The 14,488-nt window shown below is 35.0% G+C and overlaps 1 long non-coding RNA gene across 2 annotated transcripts; it reads left to right on the forward strand.

Annotated features, from left to right (window-relative positions):
- The first annotated feature begins 4,322 nt into the window (after positions 1-4,322).
- LOC149953107 (uncharacterized) lies at positions 4,323-5,766 on the forward strand. 2 transcript variants are annotated; one of them, XR_016480076.1, is made up of 4 exons: positions 4,323-4,556; positions 5,355-5,417; positions 5,495-5,605; positions 5,665-5,766. It is a non-coding gene; the product is annotated as an uncharacterized LOC149953107 (long non-coding RNA). The 2 variants fall into 2 exon arrangements; XR_016480075.1 differs by lacking the exon at positions 4,323-4,556 and adding an exon at positions 5,269-5,287.
- Positions 5,767-14,488: the final 8,722 nt, after the last annotated feature.

Here is a 14,488-nt window from a genome sequence, read left to right on the forward strand (position 1 = left end):
GATATAGAAGATGGCAGCTATAGCTGGAAAGTTAATTGGGCGTAAAAACTGAAAAACATAACTTTCGATTTAAGCGAAACAAATCCGTCGCCATTATAAACTTGGTCTACCGTCTATGGACATACGTGTTCCGTGTCAGGATTGATTCTTGCGAGCCTAATTTTGAGCTAGAGTTATAATATGGATATCGAAGACAAACTATTCGGAACGAATGGCGTGACCGTGCTAAGGGTTAATCATTTTAAAACATGCGTCGTCAGGCTGCCAATACAATAAGCACGCGTTGTTAAGACTACCAGAGGAATAAACACACGTCATCTGTTTAGAGAACCCCTAGCTTTGTCGCGCATTCTTGGCGAAAATATAATTCTTAGAGGAGGTCACCACTTACCCCCCTTTTTGGATGGCATCACCATGAAGCTTAGTTTCCACTGGGCATATTTTTCGTCCGGAATTTTTCGTTTTCCGTAACAAAAATATTTCGTTTTCGGTTTCGTGACGTTTTGGCATTTTCACTGTAATATTTTACGGCCGATATTTGGAATATAGAAAAGAAAATGGCTCCCATAAGAAATGACTCGATTCGAGCTTATCTCATAATTTGTAATTTAGCTACTATTTTGTAGAAGAAACTGACCGTGACGTGCTTCGATCTTTAAAGTCCAATTGTTTTGTGGCAGCTTGTTTATGGTTTTTTATAGGACTGTTCACGAGACGAGCTGAGCGAGCTTTTTGATAGCTGGGCTCGACTCAACTAGCAAAAGCAGAGGCTCGACTCGAGTTGAGGTTTGGCTCGACTCGACTCGAAAATAAACGAACCGGGCCGAGCTGGCTCGCTTTAAATGCTTGTTTAAAAAAATCTCAAGTTACTAAGATTTTATAAATTTAGAATTTATTGATAAAATATTTTTTTACATTTTCAGAATTATAGAAAGGGATAATGAAATGGTAAAATATCCTACTTTGTAGTTCAAATTGTGACTTGATTCTCCGAATTCTTTGTGCGACTTAATCCAAAATTTAGTGCATATGCACTGACGAATAGTTTCGGGGCATAAAGACTGTCGGCGAGGTGAAAGCCAAGCAGGACCCGAGGAAAACAGACGTTCTACCGGAACCCCAGAGCCCGCTGCAGAAAAAAGTATCTCGCCATTTTGGATAACGAGGGATAGTCACTTGCATGTCCCTTGATATAAAGTAATAATTAGAATGAATGATAATACACAGCAAAAAAATTGTATCATTAATTCGAACCTTTTAACGTTGAAGGGTTCACTGTCGGTTCTGCCAAGTATCTTTCAAGGTTATCATTTTTACTAACTTTTGTTAGTCGTAGAAATAAATCGGGTGAATCTGTGTTTGTTTTTTCTACTTCGAAGCTAGCACAATCTAGTTTATAAAAGTTTTTCCAATGCGACGTAATCTGACTGTTATAAAAAACTAAAACGACGTAATATAATATCTAAATCTTTAATACATACCTCTGGTATTGGTTGACAACTTGCTTCTGAAATCGTGCTAGTTTAAACCATTCCATTTTGCTCCTTGGATCGAAGTACTTTAATAGTTAACAATCGTTATTCGAAATCGAAATTATCGGACTCACTAGTTCCAACAACATAGACAAGGCCGTCTGGGGACGAGTAGTACTTATCGAGTTTCCCATAGGCCTAAGAAGCTGCATTTCTCAGCCACTTTGGATAAACCATACCAGTTTTAGGGTCCTTTCCCTTGAAGCCTCGCTTTGCATCTATTTTATAGTTCTCAAGGTGCTCGAATAATTGGGCATATATTACAGAACCAAATGATATTGCGGGAAATTGTTGAGAAGAAAGTAACTCGGTCAAATCCAAGAATGGCTAAAAATCGAATAACCATTAAACAAACAAATCACTTGAATTTTGAAAAAAAAAATTCCAACATGAGATTTAATACAGGGTGGCCCAATTAGCTCTGACCAGGCATTTTTCTCAACAACTATTTGACATATAATCTTGAAACTTTTAAGGTTAGGTATAATTGCGTTGGGAACGGTCCAAATTGTAAATTTGAAGACCATCGAATAACGTTTCCCTTTTTTACAAAACCCGATCAAACTAACTCCTTTCCGCCCCTCGCTAGGAAGGCTTGTGCAAGCTACTCGGTATAGTCTGAGCGCACCCTACTAAACAAGAGGGGCTATACTCCTTTTAAGTACGAAATATGAAATAGTTACGATGGTTGTAAGAAATTTACACCTGCTCGTAAAGCAATCTCAATGTGAAGCATATTTTAAATTCTTATTTTATTACATCTCATAATCTAAATATCACTGTAACCAAACTTTATAAATTTTATTGTTCTTCTGAACTTCATGCGCACTATATTAACTTCCAATGCAAACGCTTTTAAACCTAAACTTCATTATAGTCGGGTAGGAGTCAAAGTTTGCAATGCGTCGGCGAAAGTCTGTAGAAAGGCAAGCAGTCGAAATTCAACCGTTAGCCAACCCTACTCAGATAGTTGTCGACTGAGATACGGTTCGACACTTTACCAACTTCGAGCCGACTCATAAAATACTACTCATTCAGTAAATGGCTGAGAAACGGTTTAAAAGCTCAGTTGACTCCCAACCGACTCAAAAATTACTATCGGTATAGTGGTTAGATATTAATGGCTTTGACGCTTTGTAGACTCCCAGCCGACTCATAAATTACTACCTGTATAGTGGTCGGATATGAAACGGCTTTGGCACTTTGTTGACACCCAGCCGACTCAAAAATTACTGCCGGTACAGTGGTCGGATATGAAATGGTCAGATATGAAATGGTTTAACACTTTGACGACTTCCTGCTAACTCTAAAAATGCAACTATATTTTATACATGGCCACTCCGAGCAATTCCGAACACCCTGTATACATCCAGGGTGTATATTAAGAATGGCCTACCGGCCATTCTTATTTAAAGGGATGCTGAAGACGATAAATAACTTACTCTTATTCGATTCCCCATCTATAATTAAGCCTATTTAAATATTTCATTCGTTATAAAATACTTTAAATCCATTTTAAAAAAAAATAAATAATATATAGAGCCCATGGCAGAACATACACTCTTAAAAAAGGGTGTTTTAATGGTATAGTAAGGGTGTAATATCTGTAAAAAACCACTCTTTAATGTTAATTTATACGCCCTAAAGGGATTTTTATTGTCCCAAATTAAAAACTTGAAAAGCTGTATAAAGGGTGTTATATTACCCCGTTAATTGAGTGATTTAACACCTGGTATGGGTGTACCTCCCTTAAGGCAGTAGTTTAGTACCCTAAAAGGAGTATTTTAACACTTTAAAGGGAGTATTGTAGCACCCTTAAGGCAGTAGTTTAGAACCTCAAAGGGAATAGTTTAAAACTGTAAAGGGAGTATTATAGAACCCTTAAGGTACTATTGTAGAACCCTTAAGGGGGTAGTGTAACAGCCTGAAGGGAGTCGTTTGGTACCCTAAAAGGAGTAGTCTTGTACCCTAGAGGGAGTAGATAATAACCCTGAAGGGAATAGTTTTATACCACAAACTGTATAACAAAGGAACCAAAACGGAGGACATAAGCACCCCAAACAGTGTAAATAAACACCCTAGCAGGAAAACTGCTTTTAAAGGTGTAGAATAACATCCTTTATAAACCTGTTAAGGTGTTAAATATGGGACAAGAAAAATCCCTTAAAGGTTTGAAAATACACCCTTTTTTTTAAGAGTGTACTCTCAAATTTGGAGTAGATTAAAAATCATCTGATTTTCCTAGAGCTGCCATACCGCCCTTATTTGTTGATCTTTCGGAAATTAATGAAATGAGATGTTTAACCCACGACAATTGTCAAACGTATTATCGCACAGTCCTACAGCACACACTACACTGCTCGCCATTTACTGTCAAATGTCAATCAAAACGCTTCTATGGAGATTCAAATCTATAAACAGGCCTAAAAGCCGGCTCCTACTAGCCTGAAAACCAAAACCACACATTAAGCCTTGGTATTATATATTAGAAATCGTGGTGAAAATGATTGTTTACCTTATAAAATCGCTTGCGTTGACCGCTGGCCAAAAGAATGGATGTAAAAAAAATATTTCTACAGTAGAATAACAATCAAAACGTTTAAATAAATTAGTTATCCGAATTTATTTATGAAGAAAAGTGTCATAACAAACATTAGGCAAAAAATCGCAAAATGCAGTGGCTCTGAGCGTGCGCCTACATTCGCCCTCTCATTGGTTGTTGTTATAAAAGTTGAAAGAGGCTTCTCATTGGACGCTCATACAGCCGCGAACATAGACATAGGAACTATACTTATACCTAGACAAACTGCTGGATCTACGAAATTGAGGCCGGTTTTGAGCAATGGCGCTTTCTTATGCGTGATATGGACAAAATTACGTGGCGCCGCCTACGGCGTCTACGCGCGGCTAACTATACCTAGGCTATAGCCTTGACTATACTAAAAAAAGTAAGTCAGCTGTAAGATGTAAACAAAGGAAGTATGGAGGAATGTACCAATAAATTTCCAAATTATATAATGAAATGTGAGTAAATATTAATGATATTTATCTGTTAATGTAATACTTATGAATATATTAGTTTCAATATTAATATAAATAATAGCAGAAATACATGATAATAGGAATAAAAATAAACAGTGTCTGAGTATTTGGCTATTGACATTGCAATCAAAGGATGTAAAAGGGAGGTATAATTGTGGAAGGGATTCTACACACACTGATAAAGGATTAAAGAACTCTTATTGCCCTTGAAAAAGTATTAGCTTGGTGAGTCTTTTTCGAATAGCTTCTTTCTTCATTTGATTGTTTATGTCTCTGCTTATTTTCCTCAGCCTTATGTTAACGTACATTTCGATAATCTTTTTCATCAAAACATTAACGTGGTGTTGTGATCCAAGTTCGTCATCAAACATGTGTTCAGTAAGAGTCGGAAAAATATTGTCTGTTACTAACTGGCGCAGAACCAAACATTCTATTTTTAAGTCAATGTTTTTAGCCACAGTTTGAATTGATCCAAAGTATCTCACTGCCTTCTCGGTCAAGCTACAAATCTTGAGAACACTAGCTGTCGGATGACATAATCCACCATTGTCCTTTAAAAGGAGAAGAAGTTTGGTTGGATCCCCCTTTACATAGCTATGACTTGATAGTGAGGAATGCCTTTCGTCTAAAGCGTGTAAACATGTTTCGGATTTTAATTCTTTTTGTAATTTCTTTACAACAAAACCAGAAAATATAACGGATTATGTTTTCTCGTAAGATGTTGGATGTTGATGTTTCATCACTAAGAAACATAATAAAGTCATCCATTTCTTCCTCTAGAGATTCTTCTTTAATAACTCTAAGTTCGTTGGTTGGAACTGGCACCATGCACAAATTTGGAACGTGAGTGTTGTCCAAAGCAATTAAGTGGCCACTTTTTTGATTTTCAATTTTAGTAACCAATGTGTTTTTGTATGCAGCAGTGAAGTTTCTACAAGTAGGATTGTTGTTCCAACCTCCTCGCTGACGAATTGTGTTAAAAACTTAAAATATAACTCTAAATGGTCCTGCGAAAGTTTTTAAGTTAAAAGGTACCTTAAAAAATAAACAATTGTTTGCAAAATCTGGTATTTTAAAAAATATACTTCAGTGGTCCATCAGGGGGAACAATGTACTTCTCTCCAATGTCCAAAACACTGTGAATTGTGACACCAAAACCAATAATGGCTGTCTTTCTTTGGCTTTAAAAAATCAAGTTGACTTCCAGGTCTGTTAAATTATGTAACATTTGGTTATTTCAAGGTTGGAAAGCCGAATTGGTGCCTTGTAACCTTTAGCCCATGGATTTCGAGAGTTCAATACCTCAAACAAACTGCAAGGGACAGTGAGGTAAGATACGGTGTCAAAATTGTGGAGAAAAGTTGCTTAAAAATAGTTTTTTTGTAGATACTGATCAATTTTTGATATAAATTTAAATGTTGGCCCGCTTCCTTGAAACACTGGATCACCAGCCTCTTTAAAAAATTCTATGCTTTTTGCCACAGAACTGCTAACTGTTTGTGCGGCCAAGTTGACTTTCATTTTTTGAGTTTTAAACTGTATATGAAATTTTGATAATTTGTTAGCCAACGTTAATCCTTCATATTCTTGATACCTCTGAAGGATGGCAATATATGCCCATTCGAATTTCTAAATATTTACATTAAATGTTGTTCAATTTCTTGATAACTTTTTAAGGTGAATGTTAGATCACTTTTTCCCCTCGCAAAAACCGAAGGAATTGAGTCTTCCTTAAGAATTATCCGCGTGAGATCTTTCGCGTTTTTGCCAATATGATAATCTGATTCTTTAAAGTGTTTTCCACAAACAAAGTGATACTTTCCGGGTACTAAGTTCCATCGATTTATTGCCTTAAGATATTTTGAGCACAAGTTTAAGTTAGATTGAGGTAATCTTTATTGTGAAAAATGGACAATACAAGGTTTTAAACAAAGACCTGAAATTGTTATGATAAAAACAAGAAATACTTGTGAAATGGTATTTTTTCCTTTGGTGACCGACTTTGACGATTGGAAGCCACACAAGTTTGTACCATTTTCAATTGTTTGAAGTTTAAATTTACGCAAAATATTTTATTTCGCGTTGTATTTTACCAAAAACTAACTTTATTTTCGAAAATTAAACAATTTTTACAAGTCTCGGTAAGCAAATACGTTTTTGCGTCCAGCATTAGAATTTTCCGCTTTTTATAGTTTCTCCATTCTCCACCACACGATTTGGTGGCGCCACGGAATTTTGTCCATATCACACATGAGACGCGCGTGGGACTGAAAACCGGGCACAAAAAGCTAGTGCCTTCAGAATCTGCAATACTCCGTCTAGGTATAAGTATAGTTCCTATGTCTATGGCCGCGAAATACACAAATTTCGAAGAACTTTCTGGGTCGACGCGTTAGGCCCGAATTTCTCAAAGTTTTTATTTTTTTTTTAAATGGATTTAAAGTATTTTAACGAATGAAATATTAAAATAGGCTTAATTATAGATGGGGAATCGAATAAAAGTAAGTTATTTATCGTCTTCAGCATCCCTTTAAGGGGTCAGCGCGATTTCATATGGCTAAAATTAATACAGCCAAGCGCAGGAGAATCAATAGTCGGGTCGCTAAAAATTATAAGACTTTATTTTAGGCGATTTTCATGCCCAAGATTCAGTATTGTGGATGCCTAGCGGGATTTTATTCTTACTGTCAACAATTATTGTCTGGAAGTACTACAATTAATATTAATGTATCAGCGTTGGTGTACAGTACAGAGATAGCCATACGGATTTGTTGCTACTGTCAACTTCATCGAGAAACGTATTAGAATCCCGTCATTTAACGAAAGTTAGTCGACTGTAGATAAGAAGCTTCGTACATGGAAGGCCAACTGATCAGCTCGTAGCCAGTTTCGCGGAAAAATGCAAAAATCAAATATTGTCCGTCTTCGAGTTAACGTTGTTTTTCGCACTTTTCTCAAGATATAATAAACCATTTCTTATGGGAACTTTATTTAAATCTCATTTTTATACGTAATTAAGTATTTTTTAAGTAAAAATTATCATTATAGTAATTAATTTACTTGCAGTTGAATAGTAATTAACATTTAACTGTTAAGCCTTTGCTTCGTAGGAAAATTAAGATATATTCTAGGTTAAAAACAACGTATTTAGTAGTACCAGAAAGAATTTTGTGGAAAGTTAAATTTAGTTTAAAGTTAATTTTGTTTTATCTCTTCCATAAGTTTTTTTTTACCCAGCTGATTTTTTACAGAGTTAAAAAAAATTAATCATTGAATTTTGATTTAGGTGTATCCATCTAGTATTGTGTAAATAATTTTGGGAATTTTAATTACAGTAATGAAGTATGGTAAATATTTGAATAATTTTTCATAACAATAAACGTTTTGGGCATTCAAACTTAATCATCTATGTAAAGGCGTCTTAATTATTCAAAAGCTTAAAGAGTGAGTAGACTGAAATTATTGTTATTTGAGGATCAGTAGTGTATGAGCCATACCGTTGTAAGGTAGTACAGCTAGAACAGGACTGGAGACCCACCATTCAAGTACTGTTGATAAATGTGCTTACTTACACTAAGCGCGTTAGAATTTTTTTTAGTTTTTTAATATAACATATATTCATATTAATTGCCTTTGTGGCTATTTTCATTTACAATGTCTGTGTACTGTACGTACGTGAAAGTTTTACCAAAATTAGCATATTTCACTTGCTTACTAGAACCAGTTATACACCTATTATCTTGTTATCTAAGTCTTAATGGGAAATTAAAACTCAATTTGACATAACCAATTATCATCATTATTTCAAAATGTTAAGTAAAATATTTAAGATAATATTCAATATTTTAAATGTCTGTTCAAAATATATTAAAAAATAAAACCTATTTATTTTCTAACTTATGGCTTTTATTTTCAATTATAAATTTTTGGAAAAATATGCCCTGTGAGGCAGATCAAAGGGACAGCTATTACATAAAAAAATGCTTTTATCAAAGCAGTTGGAAGATTGATTTATGGGGTAGTTCGGACAGATATTGGAAATGTTTTAGAATTAAAGAGTTATTTTTTGGAATTATTTTAAAAAGCAAAATATATTTCTAAAATAATTTCCATCAATTTTTTCTCACCTTTTATATATTTTAAAATCTTTCCTTAAATTTGAGCCTTGAAACTGTAACAGTAAGTTGAGAAAATTTTAAATTTTAAAGGATTACGTGTAAAATTACAGCATTTAAATTGCTGAAACTCATTATAGAAATTAAACTAGTAAAAAATTCATCAATAAAAGAGATTTGCAATCTTTTTAATCAAGAAAGTTATTAAAGTTAACAGAAAATTTGGGTGCAGCTATAAAGCCTCTATTTTCACAATCAACAGATGATATTCTCTACCTATAGAGCATGAGCCTGCAAGTGCAAAGAGAGTCATGTGTCTTGTCCTTTAGCTTAGAAAAGATAAGTCATGAATTTTCTTTTATTAAAGAGACTTTCAAGAGGCCCTCTAGCCAATTTAAAATACGTAATTCAGTTGCCGTACATTGTGAACCCAAAGTTACGACTGAATGACTTATATTCAACTAGGTCTTTCTTGAAAGTCCCTTTAACAATTCAAACCGGCTAGTGAACTGCATTGTAGCTGCACACATTTCATCAGGCCTTTCTAGAAAGAAATGTGGTCATTTTAATGTCACTCTTATGTCACTCTGTTTTACTACCAGCGGGTACTTGACTTGTGAGGATCTTCAGTTTTTCATGATGCATGCCAAATTTAAATACTGATGTATAATTCTACTTTAAACCAGAAGTTTAAAATAATAAGTGCAGACTTGAATAGATAGAATTTAGTACATGTCTGTTTTATAAATTCATGAGGAGAATTAGCTTATATAGAAAGTTGCAAACTCCTTCGACCGTTTAATTTCATATGTATTTATACAAAATTTTAATTTAACATATAAAACAGTATATTTATTAAGGTTATAATATTTTGCGAGTAGTAGTTTGAAACACAAAACTGCAGAATCCAGCTACGACAGCATAGCAGACGTCTATACAGGGCTTCCACATTTGATATATAAAATTTTCCTCTTGCGATAATTTCATTAAATGAAAAATTCCGTTTTCGCGTTTTTGGCCTAGAAATTCCCATTTTGTATCCCTCACTCTTAATACTAATTTATATAGATATTCAGATTAATTCTGAAAATGAATCCAAATTTAAGGTTTTATTTATTACAAAATTACTTACATTTTAATAATTTTGCATAACCATATCCTCAAAAGTTGCTTTAGATATTTAGATCGTGACGTTCATTACTTTTATAATGACCCTTTATTAAATTTCCATCGTTTACTCCCCGTTTTCCCTCCTAAATTGCATTATTCCCTTTTAGCGTTTTTAAAGGTTGAAAAAAAAAGGAAAAATTCCCCGCATATGGAAGCACTGCGTCTATAGCATTGAAAATCAATGCCAGAAATAAGCGTTTCAAAAATATGGTGCCTTATCAAGCATCATAACTCAGCTCGTTGTATGTCTTTTTCTTTCGAATTTTTTATCCCACAGCCCTATTTTATATCCATGGCGGCCGATTTTAAAATTCATTTTAAATATTTCCATTAGAATATACATAATTCTGAACTAAACACGCGTACTCCTTAACAATTTAAAATTTCCTCAGTTTACTGTTACAGTTTCAAGGCTCAAATTTAAGGAAAGGGTTTTAAAATATATAAAAGGTGAGAAAAAATTGATGGAAATTATTTTAGAAATATATTTTGCTTTTTAAAATAACTCCAAAAAATAACTCTTTAATACTAAAACATTTCCAATATTTGTGCCTTCATTGATCCGAACTACCCCATAAATCAACCTTCCAACTGCTTTGATAAAAGCATTTTTTATTTAATTAGTTTTACCGGTATCGGAAGATTTTCAAGAAAAGCCAGAGTTCCTACAAAGTACTGTTGAGCCCCAAAAGGGCGAAACCGGTTTACTGTTGGAGCCTCTGGCTGAAATTTGGACTTTCGATAAAACAATCTGAACGTTGGATTTCAAAGGAAGCCCGAACGTAAAAGCTGTCTGCTGTATAGCAACAGCCATGCAATAATTGGTGAAAAATTTCACTATAAATTGCAATGGACTGCTCACATATAGGACACCCTAGATGTATATTACATTAATTTATATCTTATTAATACATATATTCGATACTTAAATAGTTGTTCGATAGCAATTATATAAATAAATTGTTTAATAATTATTAAATATATAAAGAGACGACAGTCACTAAAAATTATCACATAACACGTCACGCTTGAAACCTATCAATAGCGTTATTTAAAATGGTATGCTAAAATCATCTGAAAAATATAACGTTAGCGAGATACATGCCGCCGAGTGAATATATCAACACTTCAACTAGTAGATTTTAATTGCTTTCTGTTAACCTGAGTGGGATAAAATAAGAGGTGCCATATTTTTGTAGGCGGGATGCTAAATAAAGGGGGCACAGTTCAATTTCCTCTATTTAAAATACTACTTTACAGGTAGTATTTTTGGAGACGATTCAGAGTCGAAAAGGTCTTATTACAATACATCAGCCGACCACAAAGTGGATAATTGTTTTCGAGTAGACTCAGAGTCGAGGAGGCCTCTAAACTGACTCGCGTCTGACTACTAAATGGACGGTCATTTTCCAATTGGCTAACAGTCGGTCCGTATGCTTTGCGATTATCCAATTGACAGTCAGTGGGGTCGGACATCGATTCCAATGGCCCGACTTATGAGAATCGCACGCCAGCCGACCGAGTTTTTTGCCGTCGGCCCGACTGTATTTTGCAACTGGGGAAGTCTCAAAGCGGCATCTTAAATAGAGCTATAAATGAGTCTTCTTTTAAGCTAGCTTAAAGAAACCTAAATAAAACTTGATTGTATCTACAGTTAAGTATATTTTTAGTCTGAGTTTTGGACTGTGGGAGACTTATTAACAGCGCCTAATAAATCCCGAATAAGTCTTTTTGAGGGTGTTATTTTGGTAAGAAAAGTTTCAATCTTTTGTCTGTCATCTGTCTTTTAATATCAGCTCCGGGAATTCCAACAATCGCTTCACAAATGACTGGCGTTTCGATGAGGGTTAGCTCGTCTTGTACGTCTTGAGTTTTATAACTTTCTCGGCAAATGGACGCGTGGTACCTTCTTTGAGATACGATGCATTTTCCTTTGGATTTACAACGACGTGCGGTGCGATCTTGTTTCAAGCAATTGAAGCGTGTGAATTCTTGGCTTTAATTGTTACAATCTTCTGTCGTACGACACGTCGCATTCCTCTGGCCAATGACCGTATTTATCGCAAAATATACAGGAACTAGTGACTGCGGTGCTAAGGGGTATGCTTTTTGGTAATAAAATTTTGAACGCGCAATACTCTGGCTTTTGACCGCATTTCTCGCAAAAAAATACAGGAATTAGTGACAGTGGTGCTAAGGACCATGCTGTTTGGGTACTCGACTTTTGAACGAGCTTCCGTCGATTCCTGGTCTTTGACAGCTGTAATCACTTCGCTCTGCAACGTGCCTGTTCATAAAAAGCGTTGGCTCTCTGTTCTCAATTTCTCGTCGCATGTATAGTCTAGTCTTCATCATCGATTCTCTTACTATACTCTAGGTTCAATTCGGAATTTAAACAGTTCATTAGTATCGTGTATAACAAAGTACAAGACGTGTTTTCCTTGATTACCAGAGTGTTTAGAGTGTGTCGTAAAGTTGGCGAAGGCGTGTGACGTTACTTGAGCTCCTTACTCGCGCAAAGTGGATCAATTTATTCATAGGAGATAGCAAGGCAATATAACGCAAAATTAATCGCTTTTTCGAGCCCTGTAAGAGAAGGCATTTTAAAGCATAGCACAAATGTTACAAAGATTGAACTTTTTATTCAAACAAAACCAAAAGAAACAAACATCATAAAATTAAATGTAGGGCTTTTTTGTTTTAAACGTACTAGATTCTAGCACGGTTTGTCGCATTCTGGTCAAGGTTCAGATTATTTAGTATTTAAAATGACAACTTCCTAATGCAGAATAATTATCCATTTTTCCTAGAGTCGAATTAAGATGCCTTTTTACTATCGTGATCAGTGTTCATTAATGGTTCAAATGTTTTACGGCGAAGCAAATCGGAACTCTAAAAGTATAAGTAAAATATTTCGTATTCGGTACCCGAACAGAACACGAATTCGTAAATTCAACCACCATGGAGGTCTCAATCCCAGGTTCCGAGGAGTAGGTCATCAAAACATCGACATGGAAGAAACGGTCCTAGCTTACTTTATTGCTTACGCAGTATCAGAAGCGAAAGTTATGACCAGGGTTTGACAAGTGACTACGTATTGGAAACCCTGCGAAACCCCAATTTACATCCATTTGGCTGTATGAATTGTCTTGGTGGCCATAAAATATGGGTATACCAATAGAGAACATCGGCATACTGCGTATTGCACCTTCACATTTAGGCAGTATGGAAGACTGGTTGCCAAATAGAGAAAAGTTGCTCCAGCCTTCATTATTAATAAATTATAAATAAAAATGTTAATCCTTACAAATAATCTATTATTTGTTCCGTATCCCTGTAAACAGCAGTCTCACTAAGAACCTTAACTCCAAGTAGCGAGTAAAGATATTGAAGCTGATTTACATAAAAATTAATACACAGTAATTAGATTTAGAAGTTAAAATAATTTTACACCAGCACCATAGTTGAAACAGAGCCTGTGCAGTTCCCGCCTGGCCTCAGTTTTGTTTCCCTGTCATCTAGTGAAAATGGAAGCAAACGGTGGAGAGAAAAGTATTTTCCTCGTGGCACAATTCTTAGAGCGAGGTCGTGTCTAAAGTGAATGCACTTCGGATATATAAAGTTGATTAATAATCTTCAAATCCGATTACAGTCAAAATATAATTTATTGTTTACCTTTTTGGGCGATTTGGAGTTTTTCATCCGGAATTTCTCTTCTTTGCCAAGTAGAACTAGTAGCGGCGTACTACAGGACGGATGTTTTCGGAGAACCTAAAGTTAATTGATCAAAATCTCAACCTCATTATTTTGAAAATAACAATGCTATGGTACTTTCAATTTTGGGGCTAATAGAAGTTTCTTCCATGGTAGATCGGGCAATTTTTCCTGGATTACGTGTTATATTCCTTTAAAATTCGAAGTCGGAATTAAAAACGACCGGTCTGGGTCCGATGGCCCGAAGACCAACCGATCGAATGGGGGTCCAACGGACCGAAGTCCATCCAATCGAAGGAAAGCACTAACCGACCGAAAATTAAAAAATTCCTTTTTTATGAGTTAATTGCAGAAGGTTTCAACGGACCGAAATATATATTTTTAAAAAACTGAAAAAAAAATCACTTTCGTGGACTAAGTACACTTTAAAAAAAACTACTTTTAAAAAGTATATATTAGGAGCTCATAATTATGTTGGCATTATCTGTTAAAAATAAATATCAAAACAAGAACATGCAAAGCAGACCACCTTGAAAGGGCAAAAAATATATACCCCACAAGAAATTGAACGCGCGCGCATTTTTGTTTTTCACTCGAAGGCCTTTCCTTTCGAATAGTAATTAAGAATAGTAATTTAATGCAATAATTTTGCTTTGGGCCCATTCGACCGAAATCCAATTCGTTGGAAAACGATTTAACATTGAGTTCCAATCGATCGAAAATTCCCCAATTGTGCGTTTTACAGCCCAATTTTGCACCTTTATATATTTTTTCTTAGTACATCGAATTAAGGTTTTTTTATAGATATATATAAGTCACGGACGTATCCAACGGTGGATATTTCAGGTGTATATCATGATCTTGACTAGTTGGCTATATAATTATATTTGGAATTTTTATGTTGTCATCATTGCG

The sequence above is a fragment of the Leiobunum rupestre genome, chromosome 3, assembly GCF_980474605.1.
Source record: "Leiobunum rupestre chromosome 3, qqLeiRupe1.1.hap1, whole genome shotgun sequence".
Classification (NCBI taxonomy): domain Eukaryota; kingdom Metazoa; phylum Arthropoda; class Arachnida; order Opiliones; family Sclerosomatidae; genus Leiobunum; species Leiobunum rupestre.